Raw genomic sequence first — 18,719 nt, 5'->3', positions numbered from 1 at the left:
ATGTCCTCTCTGTGAGTACAGGCTGCTTTGAAAAAGTTCCTGTGGGCCCGGAGAGATAGCACAGCGGCGTTTGCCTTGCAAGCAGCTGATCCAGGACCAAAGGTTGTTGGTTCGAATCCCGGTGTCCCATATGGTCCCCTGTGCCTGCCAGGAGCTATTTCTGAGCAGATAGCCAGGAGTAACCCCTGAGCACCGCCAGGTGTGGCCCAAAAACCAAAAAAAAAAAAAAAAAAGAAAAGAAAAGAAAAGATCTCCAGAACTACTCTAAATTTCTGGGTACCAGTAGGTATGTTCCCCACTAAAAAAGAAATATGAAGGGGCTGGAGAGATAACATGGAGGTAAGGCATTTGTCTTGTATGCAGAAGGTTGGTGGTTCGAATCCCGGCATCCCATATGGTCCCCCGAGCCTGCCAGGAGCTATTTCTGAGCATAGAGCCAGGAGTAACCCCTAAGCGCTCTCTGGTGTGACCCAAAAACCAAAAAAAAAAAAAAAAAAAAAAAAAAAAAAGTATGAAGTTACATCTGTCACTATGTCTTCCCTTTGTTACCAAGCATCATGTGTTCTTAAAATTGGGCCATCCAGTTGTTATGTGCTCATCTCTTGTATTGCTCTGTCTCAAAATTTTACAACCTCAGCCCTACTGACATTTGGGGCAAGACCATTCTGCACTGCATTTGGGTTCTCCTTTTCATTCCGTCTTTCCATTGAGGAATGCTTAAGAGCATCTTGACCTCAAGCCTCTGGCTGCCAGTTGTGAGAATTTAAAGCAAAATTTACTTTAGATCTAGGACTTGAGAAGGGGGGTGAGGAACAAAACTACTTCAATTGATAACTATTAATGACATAATTGATAAATATTAAATAACTATTGCAGAAAATTCGACTGGGTACACCACCTTCATTTCCCCCCCCCCCCCCGTCATTCCCCCCATGATAGCCCTAAGACCAGACCCACCAAACCAGCTACTGTAGACTCCTGCTAAGAATGTGTGGTGCACAGAACTTCCAACCAATTTGTAGATCTATTTTCCAAAAAGGAGCAGCACTATTTACAGGAAAGCATAATCACAACTGTGAAGCATACTGAGACTGAAATGAATTTCCCACCATTTATCAAGCCTTCACGCATTTTATGATGAGTTTTCTCCTCCAGTAACTTGTTGGTTGGGGTCCTAACAGGGCTGTTCTTGCTTTGACTCTTTCCCCTAATTTTGATCTTGACCTTTCCACATCTAAACTTTGCTTTTAGAGGAAGTATTTTGAGCTGCTTGGTGCTTTGGTTTTCCCACCAAAGGGCTTCAGTGGCAACACCATCTAGTTGTTCTCCCCTGGTTGTTCTCAGAGCAGGACACCTACAGACCAGGGCAGCCAGGAAGTTAATAGGCAAATCTGCAAGAGAACATAGACATGGTGAGTCCCTTGTTGCACCTCTTGTGAGATGCCTGGGCTGCCCATTCCAAGGATCCCTAAATCATTGTGACCTGTTCACCTTGCCTGTCAGGAGTGGCCAGAGAGAGGTGGCCAGTGAGACTCCCTGGAGAAGCTGCCACTCTCAAGCCATATGTTACTATGAGCCATGAAAGGGAAAATCATGGATTTTCTCAGAGTTTGGCATTCAAAGTCTTTTTTCTTTGTTTTGTTGTGAGGGCACATCCAAAGGCTATTCCTGATTCTGGTTCTGGGCTAGTGGCAAGGGTTGTTTCCAGGTGTGCTAGAAGGAACTTGAGAAACAAAGGATCCATATGGGTCAACCACATGAATGCAAAAACTTTAACTTTTCTGTTATTTCTTTGGCCTAGACATCCAGATATTTTGATTGTTTATTTTTTGTTTGTTTGTTTTGGGGGTCACACCCAGCAATGCTCAGGGGTTACTCCTGGCTTTATGCTCAGAAATCGCTCCCAGCAACCACGGGGGACCATATGGGATGCCGGAATTTGAACCACCGTCCTTTTGCATGAAAGGCAAACGCCTTACCTCCATGCTATCTCTCGGGCCCCTTGTTTGTTTATTTGTTTGGATGCCACACCCAGAAATGCTCAGAGATCACTCCAGGCTCTGCACTCAGGAATTACTCTTAGCCGTGTTTGGAGAGTTAAATGGGATGCCCAGGATCGAACAAGCATTGGCTACATATAAGGCAAATACATGATCTACTATACTATCTTTTCGGTCCCTTATTGCTTTCTCTTTATATAAATTATTGAAAGTTATTATAAAAGCAACACATGCCCTTCTTAAAAATACTAGAAAGAAGAAAGCAGGACCTTAATCCATCACAAAGTAATTATCTTTTTTGGCGGGACCAAAAACTCTCAGTTCTTAGGGATTCCTTCTGGCTCTGCATTTAGGGATCATACCTGGAAGAATTTGGGAACCATATGTGGTTTCAGGGATTGAATTTGGGTGAAACTCATGCCACCTCTGGTCCCTTGTTGCCCAACCTCCTTTCTTCCTGTAACCTTGCCCGCAAGAAAGACCTGCCCATTTCTGGGCAGGGTCTTTGAGGGGTTACAAAAGGTTTGGCCGGGAGGAGATTGATGAGGTGATTGGGAGGGAAGAAGGATGGAGAGGAGATGGCTGAGAGACAAGGTACTATGCAGGGCTGAAGAGGAATCCAGCATAAATGGTTATGATAGGCCACACATGTTGGCCAGGGTCTGAATAAAGATGATATACCCTGAAGCCTGCCTGTGAGTGTTCTACCCGCCGCTATCCCAAAGCTGCTGACCCGCCAGCTGGAGGGGGTTGGATACACGTGGCCTGGACTGGAGGAGAAAGGCCTCCATCACCATCCATCACCATCCACCACCACCCAGCCCATCTAAAGGGCTATTATTCTACAGTTCCTCAAACAGTTTTTTTTTTAATAAAAATTAGGAAACTAAAGGTGGAGTGATAGTACAGAAGGAATACCAATGTGTGAGTGTGTGTATATATGCCTATGCATGCTGGAGATCAAAATTAGGATCTCATACATGCAGGCATGTGCTCTACCATTGAGCTACCAAAATTTTGTTTGTTTTGAAGTCACCCACTGTGGGTGTACCCATTTGAGACCCTAGACCCACCCATTTCGGGGAGGGGTCTTGGGAACCGAATAGTAGGCGTAACCTTACCTGCGAGCCCCTCCCATTCCTGGGAGGGGTCTGGGAAAGGTTAGTTAAGGCTTGGACCAAGGGAATTCGGCCCTTTGGCTGTTCCTCTCTTTGCCCGGCTGGGCTCCCTGGCTTTTGGATCTTGGGGCCGCATGGAGCCCAAAGGAAAGATGGCTGAAAGGAGTTTAGATGCAGGGCCAAGAATAACTAGTGCTTAAAAGGTTATGAGATAGGCCACACACATGTGGTGAATAGGGCCTGAATAAAGATGATTCTTCCTAAAGCCTGCCTGTGAGTAAGTTTTGATTACGCCGATTACCTGGGCCTGGAATTTGCCAGCTGGATGGGGATGAAGCCACGTGGCTGGGGCCTAAGCACAAAGGCCTCCATCCATCGCCATCCAGCCCCATCGTTAATTATTTCATGCTACAACCCACCAGTTCTTAGGATTTATTTCTGGTTTTACACTCAGGAATTACTCCTGGCTGGTTCAGGGGACCATATGGGATGCCAGGAAACAAAGATGGATCAGCTTGTAGAAGGCAAGCAGCCCTGAGCTATCAATCTAAAATACACACACACACACACACACACACACACACACACACACACACACACACAGCATTGTGATGGCAACCTAAAACAACATCAGACTGAACAATCTCTTGTAATATTGGCCGAGAAACTGTTATACATAGAGGCCATTGGTACTGGGCACTTGTTTTGGTATCAAGCTAGCTCAAGCAGGCAGAAATGGCCAGGGTTCCTGCACTGTCAGAAGTGGGAGGCAGCTACTTCATGACACAGTAGGGGGACATTGAGACCCAGAGGAAAGGGGCTTGCCAATACTACCCCCAGATCAGGGCTCTCAGAACCCCACTGATAGGCCCTGGGCTATTGCCCAAATATTTTTGCCTCTTAGTCAATATTCTTTTGAAACATTGGTCAATCTGAGGCCTCTAATCCAGGAAAGGAGAAATTCTTTCCAGGATGGCACCAGACCTACATGTTGCCAACACCCCTTGGGCAAGTTGGCCTAAGTTGGACTTAAAAGGGGCTGCAAGTGAGAGTGGATGGAAGAAGGGACAATGGCAGGAGGTTGGAGGATGCTGGTACTTGTGGTAGGCCTGGCAGTATTTTCTTGTGCGGCCCAGAGCCATGTCAACTATGAGGAGACAGTCACAAAAGCTTTAGAGATCTTCAACCATGGGTAACGTGGGCAGCCCCTCTTCTGGCTGGTGCAAACTTTCCCAGCACCTGGTTCGGTGAGTGTTCAAGGGCCCTGGTCAGGAAAGCAAGATAAGCCTTGTAGCAGTCAAGACTGATGGCATGAGAGGTTGCTGGGCCACAGCACCAAGTACCTGGGAAATAGGAGCTGTTGTTACAACTCTGATGTTTCATAGAGTTTAATTTCAGGCCTGACAACCAGGTAAATTCAGGGTTTGACCTCAGGGTGAAATATGGGGTCTAGGAATCCAGCCTGCACTTGAGTCTGGAGCTGGGAGAAATCTGCAAAATTTTATAGAGCAGACAGGATTTGAAGCTTGCAATCCATTCCTCTCCAAGTGGAACTATTGTACCCTACACATTCATTGCTTCTCTTCTTGCACCTGGGGTGCAAGGTAAGCTTTAGTTCTTCATAGAAGATGTTTTATTGTGAGGGCACATCCAAAGGCTATTCCTGATTCTGGTTCTGGGCTAGTGGCAAGGGTTGTTTCCAGGTGTGCTAGAAGGAACTTGAGAAACAAAGGATCCATGTGGGCCAACCACATGAATGCAAAAACTGGATGAGATTGGATGGTCCCCATATAGCTTGGAAGTAGTACTTTTTGTGTTTGCTTTTTGGTATTTTGGGGGGGCCATACCTGGCAGTGCTTAGGACTTACTCATGTCTCTGCTCTCAGAGATCTCTCCTGGGAGGGCACAGGGACCATCTGTGATGTGGGTGATTGAACCCAAGTTGGCCACACACAAGGCAAGTGCCCTACCTGAGGTACTATTTTCAGGCCTGAAGTGGCACTCTTTGACCAGTTTCCAAAAGCCCCTCTGCCCATCAGTTTTGGCTGAGGACCTGGAAGCAGCAGCCTGGTTGGGTGGAAAGTTCAGACCTCTGCTTGGACCTTTCCAGTCTGTCACGGTCACTTCTCTCTGCCCTTGCTCCCTCTTCTGTGAAAGGGAAATAATTGAAAACATTATATTTCTTTTCTAGAGCACCGCCAATTGGCAACAATTTAGCTTCCAAATTAAAGAGACAGTGTGCCAAGCCAACCAGCAGAGACAACCTCAGAACTGTGCCTTCCGGGATAATGGGGTGAGCAGAAGCACCTCCCATCCTACCTCCTGGGGATTAGATGTCTCCTGATCCCATCTGTCAATGTGAAGTTTTACTGTAGAAGCCTTTTTTATTTATTTCATTGTTTGCTTTGCCTTTTGGAGCCATATCCAATGAATGCTCAGTGGTTATTCCTGACTTTGGCTTGGGTCACCCTGGAGGCCAACAGTTAAACCCAGGTCCCCTGCATTCTAAGCATGCTCTTAGTCCTTTGAGTTACTATTTTCTAGCCCCTGAATTATTTCTTAGAAAATAGCTATCCCTTCAACCCCAGGGCTGGAAGGATTGTCCAGTGGGGTTCATATGCTTGATTTTGATTCCCAGCCCTACATGGATCCCAAGCACAAATAGGTATAGCCTGGTACTGGGCTATATTTATAAACCTTTTTTTTTTTCTTGTTAATATTTTTTTTGTCTTGGGGGTCCAACCCAGTGATGCTCAGGGATTACTCTGAATTTACACATCATTCCTGGCAGTGTTTCAGGGAAACCATATCAGAGTCCAAAGATCAAAGACAAGTCTGCTGCGTGCTATTGCTCTGGACTCAACACATGCCTTTAAAAAAATACTAAATATGAAAAGAGAAAGAACAAATCAGAACCGCAATTCATCTCAAAGTATCTCTCTTTTTTTTGGAAGAAGCACATCCAGCAGTGTTCAGGGCTTTCTTCTAGCTCTGGATTTAGGGTTCACATCTGGCAAGGTTCAGGGGATATGGGATGCCAGAGATCAAACACCACATGTACTACTCCTCTGGCCCCTCAAACATCTTTTAATAAAAAATTAGGAAAATAGGGCCAGAGCACTAGTACAGCTGGGAGAGTGCTTGCCTTGCATACACAGTTAACCTGGGTTCCATACCCACCACTCCAGATGGTCCCTCGAGCACCATCAGAAATAATTCTTGAGTGGAGAGCCAGGTATGAGCTGTCCTAAGTATGGTATGGCCCAAAGGAAAAAATTAGGAAAATAATAATTTATTATAACAGATTAACAGAGCATGGAGAAAAAAATAAAACAAAATAAAATCTCCATCCCACTACTCGATGATAGTTCATCATATCCTGTTGGTAGTTTGTCACCTGTGATTTTTTAATATGCACTTCTTTTTTTTTATCTTTTAAAAATATGGAATGCTTCACAAATTTGCATATCATCCTTTCTCAGGGGCCATACTAATTTTCTTTGTATCATTCCAATTTAGTATATGTGTTGCCAAAGCGATCACTAATATGCACTTCTTTTTTTTTTTTTTTTTTTTTTTTTTTTTTTTTTTTTTTGGTTTTTGGGCCACACCCGGTGACGCTCAGGGGTTACTCCTGGCTATGCGCTCAGAAGTCGCTCCTGGCTTGGGGGACCATATGGGACGCCGGGGGATCGAACCGCGGTCCGTCTCCTAGGCTAGCGCAGGTAAGGCAGGCACCTTACCTCCAGCGCCACCGCCCGGCCCTAATATGCACTTCTATTTTTTTGTTGTTTTGTTTTGTTTTTGGGGCCACATCCGATGACGCTCAGGGGCTACTCCTGGCTATGCGCTCAGAAATCGCTCTTGGCTTGGTGAACCATTTGGGACGCTGGGAGATGGAACCATGGTCTGTCCTAGGCTAGTGCCGGCAAGGCAGATTTCTTACAACTCTGTGCCACCACCCCGGCCCCTTGCACTTCTATTTTTTTTTGTTTGTTTGTTTTTGTTTTTGGGCCACACCCGGCGTTGCTCAGGGGTTACTCCTGGCTGTCTGCTCAGAAATAGCTCCTGGCAGGCACGGGGGACCATATGGGACACCGGGATTCGAACCAACCACCTTAGGTCCTGGATCGGCTGCTTGCAAGGCAAACACTACTGTCCTATCTCTCTGGGCCCACGGGTAATCTTTACATGCCATCTTTACATAAGGAGCACAGGAACACCTCAAGGTTAGTGAAGTTTCAAGGATGTCACAAGCTTCCTGAAATGTATGACTGATAGGAAACTGTGGTGTTTCTTTGGGTTCTGGGGCTAGCCAATGCCTTAGGTTATTTACTCTGGCCACACAAGACTGGTTTGTCCTGCAGAATTCATATTAGGGTTTGGTCTCTGGCACAAGCCCATCACAATGCAAGCTTAGGGGTGGCAGGTGTAAAGTTTATGGACTGTGTGAAGGGATGGGGCTAGAGGATCATTTGGCTTCCGTCAGAAGGGCAAGGGAAGGGAGTCCAAGGGGGGGGGTCTGTGGAGTTCTCAAGGCCTTGACTGACTCTGCCCATGAGACTCCCACTCCCCACCCCACATTTGAGAAAAATGAACCCAAGGTGAAGTGTTCTGGTGAGTGAGTGACTAGCCAAAAGATGAACCAAGAGCCTAAGCCCTCTGGGCTTTGAGGGATAGTGGCAGGTGGGAACCACTTCTGGGACCATCACCCACCTCTCTACCTGTGCCTTACTCTCCTTACCTTCCCTGGAGAGCCACCACTGGAAGGACATGACATCCGGGACAAGAATGATGCTTCAGCTTTACTTCCACAGGGCACCCGGGTGAGGCGTTCTGCTGAGGCACCGACAAGTAGCATGTACAAGAAGGCCAAAGAAATGTATGAGAAGGCCAAGTATGAAATCATCGGCAACATCCTGAGCAACTTCTAGGCCTGAAGATGTTCTCATCACAACCTCCTCAGGCACAGTAGAAGCCTGTGCACTTACTTGCCCCTGTGTTTGCAACTGGCTTCCCTCTGGTTAGAGTTATTCTAGTCCCTTTATTGTCTCTGTGAATCCTACTTATCTCTCAAGACACAGTGCTCCACTTCTGTCCTCAAGAAACCCTTCCTGCTCCCCTTATGCATTACCTGTTGTGTCCCCTGCACAGAGCGGGGTCCTCCTGAGCCAGCTGTAGATGACTGTGAAGACGCACAAGATGTTCCAAGAATGCTGAGAGGACAGTTTTTCTTTTCTTTTCTTTCTTTTTTTGTTTGTTTGTTTGTTTTTGGGTAACACACGGCAGCGCTCAGGAGTTACTCCTGGCTCTATGCTCAGAAATCGGTCCTGGAGGGTTGGGGGACCATGTGGGATGCCAGGATTTGAACGACCGTCCTTCTGCATGCAAGGCAAATGCTTTACCTCCATGCTATCTCTCCAACCCCCGAGGGCAGTTTTTCTTGCGTGAGACCCTGAGTACCCTAGCTCCTTGCCCAGTCACTGTGACAGCTTAATGTCCCTTCATAAATCCAGGCACCTCCCAGAGACCAGTCCACCTCCTGATGAGAACCACAGCCTTATAAATAAAATAAATGATGAAGGGGCCGGAAAGATAGCATGGAGATAAGGTGTTTGCCTTTCATGCAGAAGGTCATTGGTTCAAATCCCGGCGTCCCATATGGTCCCCTGCGCCTGCCAGGAGAGATTTCTGAGCGTGGAGCCAGGAGTAACTCCTGAGTGCTGATGGGTGTAACCCAAAAACCAAAAATAAATAAATAAATAAATAAATGATGAAGTGAATGAGGAGTCTGCATAAATTATCAGGGAGCAACTGGAGTTGGGGGTGAGATATCAATGAGGCAGCCCTGGGAAAGATCCTGTAGTGCAAGATGGAAATACGGAATCCCTGAGGTCAGGGCACAGGTGATAGCAAGGAAAGCTACTTCCCATTGGCTTGGGATGGCAGCTAAACTGCCCCACCACGGCCTCTCCAGCCATCTTAAATTCTGACGTCCTCTTTCATCACAAACTACAACTTATACTTTTTGTAGGATCACTTACATCTCAGACACCTGGAAGGCTGCCCGGTTTTGTCAAAGAGCATCACACACTTAAGATTCCAAACTGACCCTTCCCAGAATTCTCTTTGCCCCCCTTCGCTTGCCAGCTTCATTTGTCCCCAAGTATCAGCATCATCTTTGGCCTTTTGCTTTCTCCCCACATGTAGCTCATCCACCAGGAATTCCTTGATTTTGGTCAGGTTATCTCCCCAGCCCAAATAATTGTGCCTGGCACCTCAGAGCTGCTCAACAACATATCCAACAGGATGGATGGATGGGTAGATGGTAGTTACTTCTAACTAGAAGTATGGATGGATGAGTAGATGTGTGGGTGGTGTCATTTTCCTCTCTCTAGCATATTTCTCTTTAATAGTTTTGTTGTAGAAGTATCTGAGCAAAATTCTCATACAAGGGGCTGTGTTGTAAATCATTCTGCTCATTTCCATTTAGAGAACTTGACTTTGTAGGAACCCGTCAGGGAGGCTTAGGGTCCTCTGAATGATAGAAGAGCCAACATTGATAAATGTCACTTCCTGTACAGTCTCTGTTTTCTGAACTGCTTTGGAAGCTGCAGTCACAACCTGCCACTTTTTTTTTTTTTTTTTTGGTTTTTGGGCCACACCCATTTGACGCTCAGGGGTTACTCCTGGCTATGTGCTCAGAAATCACCCCTGGCTTGGGGGTGACCATATGGGACGCCCGGGGGGATCGAACCGCGGTCCGTCCTATGCTAGCGCTTGCAAGGCAGACACCTTACCTCTAGCGCCACCTTCCCGGCCCCACCACCTGCCACTTTTACAGAGTCTAAGTGATTGGCTCAATGACAGACTACATGACTCACATGTGAAAGATCCTGGGTTCATGCCCCAGCGCACACACAGACACACACACACACATCTAATTAAGGAATGTAAGACTCAGGATATTGATTAACCACACAGCAATCCCTTGCCACTTACATGCTGTGTAGTACCCACTGGTGGAGGGATGTAGGGAGGAGTGCAGCAAAAAGTGACCACTGTTGGGGAGGTTGGAAATAGTTGATCTAGGCTAAGTAGGATAAACTGAGATCCTCAGGTTCTCTCCCTATGGAGAGAAATGGTGGTCACTTGAGATGACCATAAACTGTCACAGCCCCCACAGGACACACCAACATCCCAGACAGCACCATTATGTGTATCATTGTTTGCTTGAGCTCCAATTTTTTGTTTTGTTTAGTTTTGGGGCCACACCAGCTGTGCTCAGTGGTTACTCCTGGCTCTTTCCTCAGGCTCCTAGGGGTAAGAGCAATAACACAGCAATACGGTGTTTGCCTTGCACATGCAGACAACCCAGGACCAACCCAGGTTCTTTTTTTTTTTTTTTTTTTTTTTGGTTTTTGGGTCACACCCAGCAGTGCTCAGGGGTTACTCCTGGCTGTCTGCTCAGAAATAGCTCCTGGCAGGCACAGGGGACCATATGGGACACCGGGATTCCAACCAGCCACCTTTGGTCCTGGATTAGCTGCTTAACGCCGCTGTGCTATCTCTCCAGGCCCCCAATCCAGGTTCTATCCCTGGCATCCCATATGGTTCCCTGAGCCTGCCAGGAGTGATTTCTGAGAGCAGAGTCAGGAGTAACCCTGAGAACTGCCATGTGTGACCCAAAAACAAACAAACAATAAAACCAAAGAGAAATGACTCCTGGTAGGCTTGGGGGATTGAACCCTGATCAGCCACATGCAAGGCAAACATCCTACCCTCTGTGCTATAGCGCCAGCCTAATGACCTTCAATTTTTTTTGACCACACTTAGTGGTGCCCAGGGGTTACTACTGCTCTGCATTCAAGAGTCACTCCTGGCAGTAATTTGGGGGACCATTTGGAGTTCTGGATATAGAACCTGGGTTGGCCGCATGCAAGGCAAGTGCCCTACCCACTACTATCTGCCCCCCTCACCTCCACTTCTAAAAGGAAACTTCCAGATCTCTGTCAGACTCTTCTTGGCCCCAGCCACAGCACCTTGGCCAAGGGAATTACAGAATTTCACAGCTCCACTTCCAGGAGGCTTAAGGCCTACCATTGGTGGTAAAACTAAAGGTCTGCAGAGGCCACAAAGCTGTATCCCCAATGCTTTAATGTAACCAGAACTTTGAGAGCTCCCAGTCTTCAAAAACTTTTCAGCTCATGGTTTAGTAGTCTTCAGGTCCACAGAGGCAAGAGTGATGAGGAAAAATATGTACAAATGGCCACAGGAATATAATTCCACTCCTATCAACTCAGAAACACACATGCAGATTTTTTTAATGCAGACATGGCACCACTGTAGCTCAAATGGCAGAAAATAAACATGGTTAGCATATGTGAGGCATGAGTTTGGTCCCTCACACAAATGATTCCTTCCCACTCCTAGGACTCTTGGTAACTGGTGGCCCCTGGCACTGCTGGTGTGACTCCTATAGCAAAAAATAAAATTGTTGGCTAGAGTGCAGCATGTAGGGCATTTGCCTTGTATGAGGCTGACCTGGGTTTAATCCCTGGCATCTCACAGTGGTTCCTTCTTTGCCCTACCTGCTCTTTCCTCTATTAGTGGCAATCTTCCTACCATGGACTAATCCTCCCATCTTTTGTCTCTATTGTCTTTGGTTAATATTACCATACTATGCTTTTCTTCCATTGTTTTTTTGCTTGTTTGTTTTTTGGAGTCACACCCAGCAGCACTCAGGGTTTACTTCTGACTCTGCACTCAGAAATCTCAAGGAACCATATGAGATGCCAGGGATTGACCCCGAGTTGGCTGCATGCAAGGTAAATGCCCTACCTGCTGTGCTATGGCTCCAGTCCCCCATTCTGTTTTTTGTTTTGTTTTGTTTTGTTTTGTTTTGTTTTGGGACACACCTGTTTGATGCTCAGGGGTTTCTCCTGGCTAAGCGCTCAGATATTGCCCCTGGCTTGGGGGACCATATGGGACGCTGGGGGATCGAACCGCTGTCCTTCCTTGGCTAGTGCTTGCAATACAGACACCTTACCTCTAGCGCCACCTCGCCGGCGCCCCCATTCTGTTTTTTAAAATGAAAATTTTATTGGGGGGCCTGAGAGATAGCACAAGTTGTAGGGCGTTTGCCTTGCACACAGCGGACTTAGGGTGTGATCTGAAAACAAAACAAAACAAAAACAAAAACAAAAAAAAAGAGAGAAAATTTCATTGGGCTGTAATTGACACACTTAGACATATTCAAAATACCTTTTTTGGTAAGTTCTATGTATGTATTTAAAAAACAATCATTGCAATTAAGATAGTGGATTTAGGGCCGGAGAGATAGCATGGAGGTAAGGCGTTTGCCTTTCATGCAGGAGGTCATCGGTTCGAATCCCGGCGCCCCATATGGTCCCCTGTGCCTGCCAGGAGCAATTTCTGAGCCTGGAGCCAGGAATAACCCCTGAGCACTGCCAGGTGTGACCCAAAAACCAAAAAAAAAAAGATAGTGGATTTAGCCCTCATTCTCAAATTTCCTCACACCCCTTTGTCTCTATATCTTCCTATCCTAATACCCCTTTCCCCCACTTCTGCTGTCCGTAGGTAACTATTGATCACACAAATTAGTTTGAATTTTCTAGAGGTTTTAATAAATGGAGTCTTCCATAGATTAAATGTGTATGTTGAATGCCTACTCCTCATGGCATGGTACTGGATGATCAGGTCAACCAGCAAGATCCTCATGATGGGATTGGAACTTCTCCCCTTCCTTGGTTATATTTTAGTAAATTAATTTTATTTCCCCCTTCATTGTTTTTTTTTTTTTTGGTTTTTGGGCCACACCCTGTGACGCTCAGGGGTTACTCCTGGCTATGCGCTCAGAAGTCGCTCCTGGCTTGGGGGACCATATGGGACACCGGGGGATCGAACCGTGGTCCGTCCTAGGCTAGTGCTGGCAAGGCAGACACCTTACCTTTAGCGCCACCGCCCGGCCCTCCCCCTTCATTGTTATGATGACTAGGTTCACATGTGCCAGACTGTGGTGCTAGTCAGGGATACCGCTTCAGTCGGGGTACACCCACACATCTTGTTATGGGGTAGCTGGAAATTGCTAGTTGTGCTGGACAACAGACCATAAAGCTGCCAGGATCATGCCTGTTGAACTTGGGGCCTTATGCTTGTAATGTAGATTCTCTAACCCACTGAGCTAGCTCCAAGGCACCCCTTCCTTGTCCCTTCTGCCACACTCGGTGTAGGTTACTATCTAGGAGCGAGGAAGTGTGATCTCGGTGTACCCCAAACAAATGTGCAACACCCACCGACTGCCACTGTATCAACAAAGGGAAGGGTAGGCAAAGTAAAAAAAACAAAATGAGTATATCTCGTTGTCTCTTCAACCAAGTTGCTGGATCTGACAGATGTAAATGATTCTAGGTGTTTAGACAGATAGTACAGCTGGTAAGGTGCTTGCCTTCACACAGCTGACCTGGGTTTGATTCCTGGCACCCCATCTGGTCTCCTGAGCACTTCTGGGTGTGGCCTAAAGACAAATAGGGGGCCAGAGCAATAGCAGGGCATTTGCCTTGCACGCGGCCTACCCTGGACAGACCCTAGTTCTATTCCCAGCATCCCATATGGTCCCCTGAGTCTGCCAGGTGCGATTTCTGAGCCCAGGGCCAGGAATAACAGTTAAGCACCACTGCTGGGTGTGACCCAAAAACCTAGATAAAAATAAAAACAAATAAAAAGGAGTGCTCTCTGCTAGGAATGAAGTGTCTGTTTGCCACTTAGCTTTCATTTCTGGGGTCCACATATCGTTCTATCCCCAAAATTATTTCAGCTATTCTAACAAGAGACTGGGCCCCAAGATCCAGGGGAATCACTGAAGAGATTTGTGCAGGGGGGGTCTGGTTTGACCTGGAGCTTTACAATTTCACTCTCTCTGCAGTGCTGGCAACAAACAGTAGAGGGTGCAAGGGTGCAAGCAAGGAGACGAGTTAGGCCATTGCACTGAGGGATGGTGCTGAGGCAGAGAAAAATAGAGCTCATTAGATCACAGAAGTTGGTCCTGGTGTGACCGGAGAAAGTGAGTGTTGAATGACTCACCCACCCTGTCCCTGAACTCATCCCCTTGAACTCAAATCCAGGGTTCTTGAATGAGCAATGGGAAACAAGACAGATGAGTACTGGGGGCTAGAGCGATAGCACAATGGAAGGGCGTTTGCTTTGCACATGTCTGACCCAGGACAGACCTCAGTTCGATCCCCAGCATACCATATGGTCTCCCAAGCGAGGAATGATTTCTGAGTGCATAGCCAGGAGTAACCCCTGGGCGTCACCAGGTATGCTCCCCCCTAAAAAAAAAAAGTCAGATGAGTACTGTGAGAGTGGGGAAATCTAAGGGTTGCCAGGTTAGAGGACTACTTTTTTGTTTTGGGGCCACACCCAGTGGTGCTCAGGGGTTACGCCTGACTCTGAACTCCAGAATTACTCCTGGTGGACTTGGGGAATCATATGGAATGCCAGAAATTGAATCCAGGTTGGCCCCATGCAAGGCAAACATGATAGGGCTACCTGCTGTATTCTTTTCTTGATCTTTGTGATATCTCTGCTTCAGACTTCTTCACCCAGGCCCAGGCCCTAATAAGGGATATATTTGGTAATGTTTGCCTAACATTTACTAATAATCTTGAACTGCATAATTAGGATGGGTGGAGGCTGAGGTCTGTAAATTATACCTCAATGAAACTCTCCAAAAGTCCGTGATGTAAAATGAAGGAAGACCAGGAAGTATGAGATGGTGACCTTTCAATAAGAATAGATCTGACAGCTCTAACATTCAAGAACTTGGACTGGAGCGATTGCATAGCGGTAAGGTATTTGCCTTGCATGCAGCCAAGCCCAGACGGATCCAGATTCGATCCCCGGCATCCCCTATGATCCCCAGACCCTGCCAGGAGCGATTTCTAAGTGCAGAGCTAGGAGCAACCCCTGAGCACTGCCAGGTATGCCCCCTCCATCTCCCCAAAAAATAAAGTTCAGGAAACTAAATCACCAGCTGAGGAATGAGCTCAGGGAGTTTGACATACATAATTTGCATTGTGGCACCCATATTAGAACCCTGGACACCACAGAGTCTATCCAGCACTGACAGAAGTAACACTGAACATTGCTGGATTTGGCCTCAAACTAAAACCAAGCAAATAAAACAAAAACAAAAAAAAAAAAACCCAAACCTAATAAACCTAAAACTTCAAACAACATAGTAGTTTGTCTTCCACACGCTGATCCTAGATACTTAAGCTGTTGACCTTCTAGACTCAGAGTGAGAGAGAGAAACAGGCCATTATCTGATGTGATGGTCAAAGACCAGCAAAGGCTGGCCTCTAATCTAACCTGAGTTGCTCTACTGATGGAAGAACATCTGAGATCCCAGAGAAAATTGAAGTGTGGAGAAACATCCTTCTATGTCACACAAGGAAGCTAAGGATTTATCTAGAATTGCAAACCTAGAAAGAACTCAATAGAAATCCAAGCTCCATTAGAGGGGAAAGCAACTGTCTCCCATTAGAAATGAAATGAGAAATATTTAAGCCTGTGATCATTTTTATGAGAATTATGTAATTCCCTTGTAATGGATTACATAATGTACTACTGTAAGCAGTTAAAAAAAATGGTTAGTACTTGGCTTTGGGTGGAAGAGGAGTAAAATTGACTGCTTAGTGTGAGGAGAGAGGAATCCAAAGAACATGGAGACAAGCAGGTGAGTCTATTAAAAGCAATGGGATCACTCTTGACCCAGGGGTTCAAGCAAGCACCTGTAAATGTACATGTTAAGGGTCATTTTATAGGGGCACTTGCCCTGCATGGGGCTGACCGAGGTTCAATCCTCTGTGCCCCATATAGTCCCCCAAGCCTGCCCAGAGTAAACCCTGAGCATTGCCAGATGTGGTCTCAAAACAAATAAGGGCATGCACATAGTCTGGCTTCCTGTTTCAGTAGAGATGCCTGTTTCTAATAATGCCAACATTTCTTCTCTTTCCTTCTCTGCATATTCTGCTTCTCCAAGGCCATCACAGCACTCGTCAACAGACCTCCACACACTGAGCGAGGTGATGGGTCGACAGCCCAGTAAATGGAGGACAAAATCCTGTCTTTCTTGTAGAAATGAATCATGCGTGTACAGAGATGGCCTTAATTCTTCCAGTACTAACAACTAATTGACAAGTGAGGAGTTTCTGAGGCAGTTTCTTTATGCAAAATGAGCTGCCACACTACCTACTCTTCGGGGGATTACCAAGAGGACCTGTGCGAATCAACGTTTGGGTATGAAATTGTGATTGCAAATGTATATGCAAATGAGACCCTCCCAAACTAGAAAACCCATCTGCCAGGGTCGAAGATGCCTTACATATGTGAAAGCCTGGGGTACAATCTCTGGTATTAATTCAAGAATATTAATCATGAATGAATACTGACTTCAAAATGATGTGACTGAGGAGTTCTCTAATATCTACAGTTAAAATACTCAGGGCATGATCCCAAGAAGGAAGGTCTGGAATGTGGCCACATTTGGGAGAGTGGGAACAGACACAGGAGCTTAGTTTTGCATTTTGAGATCATGGGAACCACCAAGGAGAGCAGTTGGTACTGCAGTGCCTGAGCTGCATCCCAGCCCTAGGGAATATTTCTCTGGGGAGGACTCTACAAATAAATCTGTGCTTAAAAACTTTCCAGTGTCTTTTTATGTGCATCAGTTAAGCTCTGACACCGAGTATAAAAAAAGGAGCTGGAGGCTTTGGTTTCCGGCAATAAATGGATCTATTTTTTTCTTTTTTGGTGGAGATGGTGACACGGAAGGCCCACACCAGGCAATGTTCAGGGATTAATCCTGGTTCTGTGATCAGAAGATGACATCTGAAGTGGCCACATGGCCCTACATGGCCTTGGTCTTACCTCCTGTACTACTGCTCTGGCCGTAGACCTACCAGACTAAACCGAAGGATTCTTTTAAAATGGTGGGAAAAGGAAAGGGGAAAACCAAGAGAACTGATATGGACAGGAGCAAATGGAACAGCAACACATTAATGCCTTTTCTCATATTTTTCAGCAGAAACAAAAATACACAAACTATAGAAAATAAACATCTCTCCAGAGACTGATTATGCAATATATCAGGGTTTTCTCTTATTTTTAATAGGAATATTTTCACTTTGTTGAGTACATATAATTTTTGCGTGGGGGGATTTTTTTTGCAGGGCACATCTGTGTTCAGGACTAACTTCTGGCTCTGCTCTCAGGGATCCAGATGGGGTGGGGAACCAGACTGGGTGCTTGAGAACCTAGGTCCGCCACATGCAAGGCAAATTGCCCTACTCACTGGACTAGCTCTCCAGCCCCTATATATTTTTTTTCACTGAATTACAACAGAAATATAATTTACTTCTAAGAGCTAAAAAAAAACCAAATAAATCGGGGATGGGGGCAAGGAGAGCTAGTACAGTGGACAGGGTGCTTGCCTTGCACACAGCTGACTTGGGTTCCATCTCTGGTACTCTATATGGTCTCCTGAGCCCTGCCAATAGAAATTCCTAAGCACAGAGCCAGGGTGTAAGCCCTGAACATCGCTGCATGTGGCCCAAGAGCCAAAATAAATATAATAATTTTAATTAAAAACTTTAAATAAGGGCCCGGAGAGATAGCACAGCGGCATTTGCGTTGCAAGCAGCCGATCCAGGACCAAAGGTGGTTGGTTCGAATCCCGGTGTCCCATATGGTCCCCCGTGCCTGCCAGGAGCTATTTCTGAGCAGACAGCCAGGAGTAACCCCTGAGCACCGCCGGGTGTGGCCCAATAACCAAAAAAAAAAAAAAAGTTTAAAAAAAAACAGGAAATGGCCGAAAGATATCAGGAGTGTACTTTTTTTTTTTTTTTATTGATCTTTGGTTTCTTAACATAAAAGACATGCGTTCTATAAATAAAAGGGAACAAGATTTTCTGGAAAACAATAAATTGGTGGTGAGAGAATTTCATCGAATCACGTCTCTAGTGGCCAATGCAAAGGTTGACCCTTCGTTCCTATCTTGGCTTTGATCTCAGCTGAAACCCAGAAAAGAAGGCTCTGTGCCAGACCTCAGGAAAAATGCTCAAGGACAGTGAATATCACCATCCTCAGCTCAGAGCTGGGTTAGATCCCAAGCACCACTGGGCACAGCTTGTGTTGCCTCCGTTATAGCCTTATAACAATACCCTTGGCTCTGTCACTTTTTATTATTTTTTGGGCCACACCTGGTGGCGCTCCTGGCTCTACTCTTCAGAAATTATTCCTGGCTCGCTCAGGCGACCATATGGGATACCCGGAATCAAACCTGGGTCAGCCGAGTGCAAGGCAAGCTACCCACTGTGCTATGAATCCAGCCCCATCCCTTTTTTCATGGTGCTACTTGGGAAGGGACCAAGCCACCCACTTACAGTCACTCCCCATCAGATTGAGGGACCAATGGCAGAAAGTGAAAATGGCAGTTTGTTCATTTGTGCCCAGAGCTTACAGCAAAGCACTGATTTCATCTTGAAAAAACTGGTCTCTGGTGCAGCAATGGGACCTC

General features: G+C 46.2%; 1 long non-coding RNA gene and 1 other non-coding gene across 2 annotated transcripts in view; one reads left to right on the top strand and one right to left on the bottom strand.

Annotated features, from left to right (window-relative positions):
• Positions 1–318: 318 nt before the first annotated feature.
• LOC126014133 (uncharacterized) overlaps positions 319–18,719 on the top strand; it is a 36,229-nt gene continuing 17,828 nt past the window's right edge. Inside the window, exon 1 of the long non-coding RNA XR_007497566.1 lies at positions 319–397. This is a non-coding gene — a long non-coding RNA (uncharacterized LOC126014133). The remainder of the gene's footprint in view (positions 398–18,719) is intronic.
• LOC126015326 (U6 spliceosomal RNA) lies at positions 6,556–6,661 on the bottom strand. The gene has a single exon (XR_007498202.1). It is a non-coding gene; the product is annotated as a U6 spliceosomal RNA (small nuclear RNA).

This window comes from Suncus etruscus, chromosome 7, assembly GCF_024139225.1.
Source record: "Suncus etruscus isolate mSunEtr1 chromosome 7, mSunEtr1.pri.cur, whole genome shotgun sequence".
NCBI classification, from domain to species: Eukaryota; Metazoa; Chordata; class Mammalia; order Eulipotyphla; family Soricidae; genus Suncus; species Suncus etruscus.
The sequence above is the reverse complement of the archived record's forward strand: the minus strand, read 5'-3'. Positions and strand labels throughout refer to the sequence as shown.